Genomic DNA, 12,615 nt, shown 5'->3' with positions numbered 1-12,615 from the left:
ACACCACCTGTCTTTGTCTGTTGTTTTTTGTGAATTCTCCCAATTTAAATATATATATATATGTATGTATGTATGTATGCATATGAAAAATGAAGTTAGATCAAGTAATGATATTTTGATTACATTTAATGCGTACGTTTCAGATGATTGCACAATAGATGAAAAGAGAATTTCATCTCTTACACAAAATCTTTCCTCACTTAAGACATTAAACTACGAATAAACTGATGGAATTAGGCCTTTGTATATGGCCAGGACTGTGTAAGTTTCTACATGAGGGGAGAACATAACTAGAAGGGATAGAATATCTATAGAGAGGCCAAAAGAAAAAGGAGATGGTGAGAGAGAGGGGGGAGGGAGAGAGGGAAAGAGAGAGGAATGAGAGAAAAGGGATTGGCAGCGTAGGTATGAGGTAGAGGAAAGAGTGAGAACTGAAATCCTATGAGAGAGAGAGAAAGAGAAAGAGCGGGAGAGAAGAAAGAGTCAACTGAAAGATTAAGTAAATACTAGCAATTTTGAAAGCAAAGAATTAAAACACAATAGCAACAACAACAACAGTAGCAGCAGCAGCAACCATAACAACAACAGCAACAACAACAACAATAATCATAATAATAATACGCTATCTCCAGCAGGCCGGATGCCCAATACATTACACACACAACATAATACAAATACTAACACAACAAAAGACTGCATCACAAAAGAAGGAAAAGAAACTGACGCAATACAATACCGGGAAAAGTTTGCACACACCCCAGCAACACGGAGGTGTAGTGGGTGATGCAGTAGAAATCTACCTGCGACTACCAAATGTTGAACAACATTAATAATAATCCTTTCTACTGAAGGCACAAGGCCTGAAATTTGAGTGAGGGATAGTCGATTACATCGATCCCAGTGCTCCACTGGTACTTATTTTATCGACTCCGAAAGGATGAAAGGCAAAGTGGACCTCGGCGGAATTTGAACTCAGAATGACGGACGAAATGCCGCTAAAAAATTTAGCCCCGCGTGCTAACGATACTGCCAGAAATAGAACGAATGAATAAATAAATAAATAAATAAATAAATAACCTTTCTCACCCTCGCACTTCCTTTTCCCTTTCAATAGATATTCTAATCCCTTTGGCTTCGTCCTCTCAGTGACAAGATATAAGAGGCGAATTCCAACAATTTCATGTTATGATGTGACTTAACTGAGGAAGATTTTGCCTTCTTTATATATTGCGCAATTACTGGAAACGTATGTATTAAATGCATCCAAAATATCATTTCTTGGTTTGACTTCATCTTATACATTATACAACTCTTTGTCCTGTACAAACTAGCCAGTCCTAAATTCCATACAAACGGATACTCTAACAAAGACTTGGAGTAGTTTGTTCTATTCGACTCGAGTTGGAAATTCTGTTAACGTGCATCACTTCTAAGTATAACACGAATTATACATACATACATACATACGTATGTACATATATATGAGTGTGTATGTATATGTATATATGTATGCGTATGGGTATATATATATCTTTTTTTTTCTTTTTACGTGTTTCAGTCATTTGACAGCAGCCATGCTGGAGCATCACCTTTAGTTGAACAAATCGACCCCAGGGCGTATTCTTTGTAAGCCTAGTATTTATTCTATCGGTCTCTTTTGCCGAACCACAGGGTAACGGGGACGTAAAATACCAACATCGGTTGTCAAGCGATGGTGAGGGGGACAAACACAGACGCAAATAACAAACACACACATACATATATATTATTTTTTCAGTTTCCGCCTACCAAATCCACTCACAAGGCTTTGGGTGACCCGAAGCTATAATAGAAGGCACTTGCCCAAGGTGCCACGCTGTGGGACTGAACATGTGGTTGGAAGTATGTGGTTGGGAAGCAAGCTTCTTACCATACAGCCACTCCTGCGCATTTATCTTTGTTATTTCTTTTTCTGATATATATATATATATATATATATATATATATATATATATATATATATATATATATATATATATATATATATATATATGGGAAGAGCCGTTTTAACGATGCGTCCTACCCAGCTCTTCGAAACGCCGGTGTTAAAACGGGGGTAGCTGATGAAGGAAAATGTTCTCTATGTGGCTTGTGTGTTTTCTTGTCTACGTTTTGTTTGCAATGTCCTGTACCCAGATATGCACCTATACATACAGGTGGATGTCGGTATGCACATACCTGTACGTATATATGCATATACTCATTTACTATTTGTTTTTACATGACCGAACGCAGCGTCACCAATTTTGTAAGTAGTTATCGCAACTTTATATTTTCCGACGCTACTCTATCTCTTTCTCTTTCTCTTTCCCTTTCTCTTCCTCTATCATTTTCCCCCTCTCGTTCTTCCTCTGTTTACTACTACGTATCTCTCTTTACCCCTCTCGTTCTTCCTCTGTTACTACTACGTATCTCTTTTTCCCCCCTCGTACTTCCTCTCTTCCTCTTTTCCTCTCGTTGCTCACCTATTCTTCTACTTCCTCCCTTTGTTTCTCCCTCTACCACTCTCTATCTTCTCCTTACACCGGCATGGTCACATGCTTCCGGTCAATAATCCTTTTCTTCCTTGGCTATCACCGAGCAAACACGTGAACTTACTTCGTCCCCACTTTCAAGTTCGTGCCTCACAGCGTTCATACACACATAATTTTTCCCGTCTGGCCGTATAGGCTTTTCCGTTTGTTTTCCTGTCTTGTTTTTTGTCCGCCACTACATTCCTCCATGGCAAGGTTTAATTTGTGTATACAAATTTAATTTGCGGTCCATGGGAAGAGCGGTTTTAACGATGCGTCCTACCCAGCTCTTCGAAACACCGGTGTTAAAACGGGGGTAGCTGATGAAGGAAAATGTTCTCTATGTGGCTTGTGTGCTTTCTTGTCTACGTTTTGTTTGCAATGTCCTGTACCCAGATATGCACCTATGCATACAGGTGGATGTCGGTATGCACATACCTGTACGTATATATGCATATACTCATTTACTATTTGTTTATATATATATATATATATATATATATATATATATATATATATATATATATATATATATATATATATATATATGTATATATATATAAAGGAGACCACTAGGTGGACTGTTAATGTGCTAGAAGAAGATCTTCTAGCACATTAACAGTCCACCTAGTGGTCTCTTTTTTATATATACATATACAATAATCCTTTGAGATCTCAGATTTTTTTCTGAATCTCCTTGATTCTTTTAATGTGCTTGTTCCCTGGTATTAAATTGATATTAATCAATATCCAATTTTTTTACCCTACTGTTTTAATTTAATTATATATATATATATATATATATATATATATATATATCAGAAAAAGAAATAGCAAAGAAAAATGTTGGTTATGCTCTTTTTCTTATATATTCATACATACGTATATATAAATATATATATACACACACACACACACACACACATACACACACACACACACACACACACACACACACACACACACACACACACACACACATATATATATATATATATATATATACACATACATATATATGTATATATATATATATATACACACATATATATGTATGTATGTATGTATGAATATATATATATATATATATATATATATATATATATATGTGTGTGTGTGTGTGTGCACTTATGTATGTATCCACTAGATCTGATGGACTATATTTATCAGCTACATCACACTCGATCCACTCGATTTTAGTACCCTTTAGTGCACTAAGAATAGTGTCGATTACAATTGGGGTGAAATTATGTATTTAGGATTGTCGGGAGCTTTTTATCTATCACTTTATTACATGTGTCAGACACAAAGTAACTGTTATAGGAGATAGGTGCGAGGAAAGAAAACTCAGGAAAAAACAAAAGACTTAAAAGTCTATCAGGGAAGTCGAATGCAACGAAACTCCAGCCTGTTTTTTTGGGGTTTTTTCAGTATCAATTTATCTTTTGATGACGGTATTAAATAACCGAAGTAGAATGGGCTTTTAAGTATGGAGGGAAAATTCTGAAGCTCACTGATCTAGTATGGTCGCATGGGCGACAAAAGATAAATAAAAATTAAGGTTTTAAAAATGAATCAAACGTCTGGCTAAAATGCAACAGTATTATCTTTGTACAAAAGAGTAGAGGCTTGACATGGCCTTCTATCTTTCTTACAAGGTTGAAAATTTGGGGAAGGAATTTATGTAGTCGATTTTAGTCCAGTACTTCACGGGTACTTATTTTAACGATATTAGAAGGATGAAAGATAAATTTGACCGTCAATGTAGACATGGCAACCTCATAATAATGCAAAATCGCATACTTTACACATATCTATGAAACGGTATGACACTACACTCTCCTTACGCATAAATAACTCACGACTAAAAAAGCCCTCATGTGTGCTAGTCCTCACATTCTCACATATTTGTTACTGTTATTGTTGTTTAGCCCCGGGTAAGCAGAACTATGATTAAAGTTATTTTAGTACCTCCTTAGTCTACCGAGAGTGTGCAGAACCGTTTCGTCGCTCTACTCATTACGGCAAAGCAAGCGAGCAGCGCTTCTATGCTTTTAGTGTTTACCCGAACCCGCAATGCCTCCGGTAGCACTGCCATGTCAAGGATTTCTGGAAATTATCCTTTGGTACCGGCCCAAAAGTCCTCCTAAATAAACCAGCTTGTTGATTCTCGTTGACGCCCAAGGTATCCTCGAGAACGTCGTTGTACTTGCTCGCCACTAACCCTCTTTAGAACACCCGAGTGAAACTTCTACTAACCGCATTGCCCGACTGAAAGAGGATTGTGAGCGCCTGAGGACACTTTTAAGTGTCAGGCGCCTTGCCTCAGTCTATGTTTGATCCAGTTCAAAAAGACGAGTTGTGGAAAATCTCATCCGTCTGACAAATGACGACCAAATTTGCTCATTGTCAAGGAAGCGCTGAAGATGTCGCAGTCCCAACGCATGTCTGCGCATCTGCAGCTACGGCATGCCCAGCCCTCCATTCAGCGATTGTTGACAAGAAATTGAGCGCCTGACCAGTGGAAAGCGGAAGAGTATGCGCTGTTTGGTCAGACGTAAACTCTGACAAGGCACGACGGTCAAGCGATAATATATAATGGAGTTGATATAAGTATTCGCCACCTCTGCCCGACCCTTCAAGGATAGTTTTCTCTTGAACTATTTCTGGGTGAGATTGGCATCCTGCTCGCCACCTCGTCCTAGTTCTTTTCACCAGAAGATCTGGACCAAACCAGTGACCGAGCAATCTAACCGGCCCTTCCGTCCAGCGTCCCCTGCCGTCGGACTTGACAGAGCAAAAAATTGGTACGACCACAAACCCGAAGGCACCGTCGAAAATGGAAATACAAAGATCCTATGGGATTTTATGAGTCAGTGCGACCATGAGATAGAGAATAGGAAGCTGGGCATAGTCTTGATTGAGAAAGAAAACAAACTGTACTGGATCATAGATATAGCATACCTAGCTGACAACAAGGTATGCGATAAGGAAGAAAGAAAAGTCGAGAGGTATGACAGGTTAGCTTGGGAAGTTAAGCAGTTGTGGTCGATGAAAAAGGTAGCAGTAGTACCAATGATTGTCGGAGCCCTGGGAACATGAGAAAAAATCTCGAGAAGTACGTGGAACAAATAGGGGCTGCAGTAAGGGTGGAGCACTTGCAGAAAACAGCACTGCTTGGAACCGCTCGAATACTCCGGAAGGTGCTCGAAAAATAAGAGGTGTTACCTTAGTTCACTGGTAGTGAACAGCTGACACTGTGGTACATCTCCAGCAATAGAAGTTGTGCAAAGGCAATAATAATAATAATGATGATGATAGTAATAATAATAATAATTTCTTTTATCAGCCACAGAGGTAAGAAGAAGAAGAAGAAGAAGAAGAAGAAGAAGAAGAAGAAGAAGAAAAAGAAGAAGAAGAAGAAGAAAAAAAAAGAAGAAGAAGAAGAAGAACAACAACAACAACAACAGCAGCAGCAGCCGTGACGAAGACGACGACGACGACGACGATGATGATGATGATAAATAATAATATTTTCCATCGTTATACATGATCCTTATTATGGTCTACTGTGAATTAGTAAAAAAAAATATTTCTTGATTGTTTTATGTTCTTGTGACTTAGGACTAAGACCTGAAACTTCGCACGAACCTTGAGTTCATATCTGGAATCTGGCTAAAGTTAAAAGCTAAACACCCATCAATGATGATTCACGTCTTTTTAGTATTTTAACGCCAGATACGGAGTATTGGAGAACGGTGGTGATTTTACCAATTCTAAATATAAAGGCTGTGTGTGACAATCTTTATTGCTTACTATAAATTTATACTCGACGCCATATCGCTATAAAAATACGTTTGAGGACAGATAATACCCGGCAAGGTGTATATTTATTCCGCTGTATGCTGACCGCATCTTAGCTGTTTTTACTTCCAATTAGTTATGGTGCTAGGCTTAACTGCATTTATTTAGTTAACTGAGGACTCAAACTCGTGTCAATGTACTGAAATATCAGCTCTACCCAATGTAGGTAACGGATATAAAAAGTCAAAATAAAAACCCTTATTAAAAACAATAACTTTACCTTTACCTACATACACACTCATGTAAGTATATAAACGGATAATATAAATGAATATGTGGATAAATCAGCGTGTTTGTGTGCACATGCATTTGTATGTATGTTGAAAGGCTGTGACGTGAATGTATGTAGGTTGTGTTAGCTATATAGCTGGAGGTCGATCTGCAGCTTATTGTTATATATTATAACGTGTTATAGTTATTATTTTAAAGGTAAACGTTAGTGAAATGCAGAAAAGGTAGTGTCAGTCTAACTGATACACATATACTTACGTTCCTTTGCATTCTAAGTTCAAATTCTATTGGACGTATTTGATCTTTTTGAGGTTCAGTAAAATAAACGATCCGGCACCATATGCTTATGAAGTTCATCATTCAGTTGAGAGTTTTAGGCCATCTGTCAATTCCCAAATTGTTGACTGGACTGAAGTGCCTAGTCTAAATACCTATATTCTCATGTATTTCCGGCCTAGATAAGTGCGCGTAATAATTATGATAATCCTTTCTACTAAAAGCACAGACATGAAATTGGGGTGGGGAAGGGGAGGGACCTTGTCAATTACATCAACCCCGATGTTTCACTAGTACTTATTTTATCGATTCTGGTAGGATGAAAGGCAAAGTCGACCTCGGCGGAATTTGAATTCAGAATGTAAAGATGGACGAAATGCCGCTAAGCATTTCACCCGGCGTGCTAACGTTTCTGCCAGAAGAAGAAGAAGAAGAAGAAGAAGAAGAAGAAGAAGAAGAAGAAGAAGAAGAAGAAGAAGAAGAAGAAGAAACAACAAAAGCTATAAAACAAATGAAATCCAAACCAAAACTAGAACAGCAACGAACCATGATAAAACGATGGCAAGAAAAGCCCCTACATGGTAAATACTGGGCTAAACTAAATGCAAAAGAAATAGACAGAGAAAAATCCCAGCAATAGTTGAGAAGCTCAGGACTCAAAGCAGAGACTGAAGGATTTTTAATTGCTGCACAAGACCAAAGCCTCCCCACCAGAAATTACCAAAAACATACAATGAAAAGAAACATAACAAGTAACTGTAGAATATGTGGAGATGGACAAGAAACAATAAATCATATTATCTCTGGCTGCCCAGTCCTGGCTAAGAAGGAATATATTCACAGACACGACAGAGCTGGGACCTATATACACTGGAAGCTATGTCAACACTATGGAATAACAACAGAAAAAAGATGGTATAAACACACGCCAGAAAAGGTCACAGAAAACGAGAAAGCAACCATACTCTGGGATATGCCAATACACACAGATAGAGAAATTAAGGCAAATAGACCAGATATAGTTGTCAAAGATCATGAAGAAAAAATGCTTTCTAATTGATGTATCAATACCAGCAGATGACAACGTTTCCCTAAAAGAAATGGAAAAACTTTCAAAATACAAAAACCTGGAAACTGAGGTAACTCGAGTGTGGAATCTAAAAACAGAAACAATTCGTATCATAGTAGGTGCCTTAGGTATCATAAAAAAATATTCAGACAAATACATAACAAAAACACCAGGACTTACAAATATACATAACATATAGAAAATTGCACTACTGGGCACTGCACACATCCTAGGCAAAACATTTTCAATACAGTAACCATAAGAGCATCACAGCAAACCACAGCACATACCCAAGGCACACAGAGCTGCGCTCGGTAGTGAAGTGAAAGCACGTTATAAAAATAAAACTACTGAACAATAATAATAATAATAATAATCTTTTCTACTGAAGACAGAAGGTCTTGAAATTTTGGGGGAGGGGACTAGTCGATTACATCGACCCCAGTGTTTCACTGGTACTTAATTTATTGACCCCGAAAGGATGAAAGGCAAAGTCGACCTCGGCGGAATTTGAACTCAGAACGTGAAGATAGACGAAACACTGCTAAGCATTTCACCTGGCGTGCTAACGACTCTGCCTGAAAATTTGGAATAGGAGGGGGGGGGGATAGTCGAGTATATCGACACAGCGCTGAACTAGTACTCATTTCATTAATCCTGAAAGGATAAAAGACTAAATTGATCCTGACGGAATTTGAACTCCCGAGAACATAAATAGCCGGAAGAAATGCCACAAAGCGCCATATCCGCCGCGCTAGCGATTCTGCCAGCTCATCGCCTTCCGAATAGTAATAATAATATGTATTTTTTAAATTTTGGCACAAGGACAGCAGTTTTCAGCGAAGGGGTAAATCGATTATATCGACCCTAATGCGACCCCGAAAGAATAAAAGGTATAGTTTACCTCGGTCGAATTGGAAGAATTACTGCCCGGAATTTTGTCCGATGTGATAACAATTCAGTCAATTTATTTCCTTTTTTAGTTATTTCAGAGGATTAGCTGTAGTTAAGTAAATGAAAATAATAATACTAATAATAATTTTTCCTTTTCTTAAATTAAATTTTCGATAATATTTATTTATTGTGAAGAAGAATTATATTTCGGGCGTCTTTTTAAAGACATTCATGTACTCGTGTTTAATATCCTGAAATACCACCTCTCGAGTCCCATCAATTGAATAACGTCCTTTTCTATCTGTAAACAGCAAAACCACAAGCTTGTTAGCTGAGACATTCTGCCTGTGAGTCAATTATTGTTTATGACAAGTTGACTGAAGTCTGATATAAATCATTTATTGAAGTTCAAGATGTCTGGATTTAGAATGAGAAATCTCTTTACATTATTCATGTGAAACTTCATGCTTCGTTCACCGCCTGCTGGGATTTCAGAAAAGCTGTCTTGCTTTGCATTGCTGACGCAGAAAAGAATTGGAAGTGATTGTGATTTACATTGGAACGCAACTTTTAAATTGATGGAGACATACCACATTGTGGAAAGTTCTATTTGCCGATTCTAATAACACTAAACTTAAGAACAGCGCCGGCTCAAGCAAACAAACAAAATATTTCTGAAGCTGTAGACGATGTCTCCACATGATCAATCGGTCTGCTAGAAATAGTAGTCAAATATACCCCTTACAAAAAACCCCCCAAGAATGTAAGGTTGTACGGTCACGAAATTTGCTTCTCTACTTCATAATTTCGAGTTTAATCCCATTGTATAGCATGAACGGCAAGTCTCTTCGACCATAGCCTTGAGCTAACCAAAGCTTTATGAGTGAAATTTTATAGACGGAAATCTTCCCTATTCTTGATTTGTAAACTTAACACCTCTTCGCCTGTTTCTTGGATACTTTCAGCAGAATCCACTCTGCTACAAGCATTCAGAATCGGCCTCGGGTCTGAGGATAGTTTCCCCCACTTCCATCATTTTTGGAGTCCCGAAGAGAGTCGTGCGTACTGCTTTTAATTTTTATGACTAAGAAAAGGATGAACAGAAACAGTGTTCAATGTAGACAGGATTTCACTGTGCCTGAAAAATACACAGGATTATCACAACTGGAATGGTTTTGGTCTCAAATCTACGCATTCAAAGTTAACACAAATGTTTAACAACCACAGGAAATATTTTGTCTGGGTAAATTAGTCAAAGCTTTACTTTAACTCAGTGGCCATTTCTAAAATGCTTTCGCTATATTGCTCGTGGAATTTACAAATTCAGCCATTTTATTTTCACTTACTTTCACTGGAAATTAGAGATGATCGTCAGTAGAAATGGAATAAATTGATTTTGAATAGTAACTGGACAATACTGAATAGCAAATGTACTATACATAGTACTCACCATTCTCATCTCACCAATATTTGTTGCTTGAAAAAGGCGGAAACCAGCAGGATTGTTAGCACGCCGGGCATAATTCTTAGCAGCATTTCGTCCGTCTTCATTTTCTGGGTTCAAATTCCACCGAGGTCGACTTTGCTTTCATCCTTTGGAGGTCGATAAAATAAATGCCAGTTGAACACTGGAGTCGATTTAATCGACTTAACCTTCCCCACGAAATTGTTGTCCTTGTGTCAAATATTTAAAACCATTTGTTGTTTGAATAGTATAATATTTTCTGCTATAAAATGTTATAGTCTTTGTTGTTGCTGCTTTTAGTTCAAGGCTTTGATCGATTAGACTTATGATCAAAGGCTCAAATGTATTCAAACTATGACTATCTCTATGTTTTTCAGTTAGAGGATATCCCTAGTTGCATAAACAAATTTTTTTTTTCTTCTTCTTTAATGGTGGCGTAATCTGGATGCAACACTAGCAGACAGAGTTGCTATGTAGGTGCTTCCTAGTTGGTAGATAGTGTCGTTGCTGAAAGTAGCAATTATGATAATAATAATAATAATAATAATAATAATAATAATAATAATAATAATACTATAGGTCTACTATAGGTACAAGGCCTGAAATTTAAATGGAGGGATTAGTCGATTATATCGACACCAGTGCGTAACTGGTACTTATTTCATCGATCCCGAAAGGATAAAAAGCGAAGTCGACCTCAGCGGACTTTGAACTCGGAATGTAAAGACGGACGAAATGCCGCTAAACATTTTACTCAGAGTGCTAACGATTCAGCCAGCTCACCGATTTAATAATGATAATAATGATGATCATTATCACAATAATGACGATAATCGCGTTCATCGTAATAACCTATTATTGTTGTAGTTGTTATGGTGCAGCGACGATGTTTCTTCTACCTGCTGGTTAATGTAATTGTTGTTCATCATTCGAATAGGTTTTGGTTTATTTTGGCAAAATATTTCATATCAAATATTTTATTTCCACAACCGTATCAGAGTGGAAAAAGGTATGACAGTAAATTTGATCAATGAATAAATACAATATTCGACAGACATTAATTTCTTTCTTTCTTTCTTTCTTGCAGATGTTGTAAACATTTGATGAAGTAGTACAAGATGTAAAAGTGTTCATATTTTTTTTCAAAACCGTGAGTCTTTTATGAAGATACGGTGAGCCTACAGGAAAGCAACTGAAAAATTGAAAAATATTTACTGGTCTGTCCTAGATCACGTATCACTAAAGAGAAAATAATAACTAAATAAACTGTTGAAATACTGCAATGTTTTTTTTCCCTGAGAACAACGGAGAACTGTGATAAAATTCAGTATAGTGTTGGCACTCCGTCGCCTGCGACGTCGAGGATTCCAATTGATCCGATCAACGGAACAGCCTGCTCGTGAAATTAACGTGCATGTGGCTGAGCACTCCACAGACACGTGTACCCTTAACGTAATTCTCGGGGATATTCAGCGTGACACGGTGTGATAAGGCTGACCCTTTGAATTAAATGTACAACAGAAACAGGAAGTAAGAGTGAGAGAAAGTTGTGGTGAAAGAGTACAACAGGGTTCGCCACCATACCCTGCCTGATCCTTGTGGAGCTTTAGGTGTTTTCGCTCAATAAACACTCACAACGCCCGGTCTGGGAATCGAAACCGCGATCCTATGAACGCGAGTCCGCTGTCCTAACCACTGGGCCATTGCGCCTCCACTCAGTATAGTACACTATAGTAAGGCGGCTAATTTACATTAGATAATATGTTTCTTCATATGACGCTTTGGGTACAGCTGAAATGTCTTTGGTTATAGATCGGCCCCGCCAAGGGTGATTCAGGGTGAAACAATCGTATCAGCGTTCCTTGCGCTTTCTTACAATGGAGAATCAACTTTTCCTTCATCGATTAATTAAATGTAAAACAACATGAGTAGGAAAAGTTCATCGGTGTGTGTTGCAAGTGTACAGTAGCAATCTATGAATTTTCAGTATTGAGTTCAATTCCAGCTCATCACGGTTTTAAACTTATTACGCAAAGGGATTCAGAAACAAGTTGATAGCTTACTCTTCGACATTTATGTGAGTTCCTGCATAATTGCGATTATGAGCAACAGTACATGCGTATATGAGTATATATAACTGGATAAATGCATGTATGTACAGGATTGGCCAAAAGTCACCTGACAGTAAATCAAAATTCCATAAATATTACCCGTAATTCTGTATTGACTTGAATGGAAAAATGTGTCCCTCAGTTTGAACAAAT

This window comes from Octopus bimaculoides, chromosome 2, assembly GCF_046866305.1.
Source record: "Octopus bimaculoides isolate indiv1 chromosome 2, ASM4686630v1, whole genome shotgun sequence".
In the NCBI taxonomy this organism is placed as follows: Eukaryota; Metazoa; Mollusca; class Cephalopoda; order Octopoda; family Octopodidae; genus Octopus; species Octopus bimaculoides.
This window is presented reverse-complemented; position numbering follows the sequence as displayed.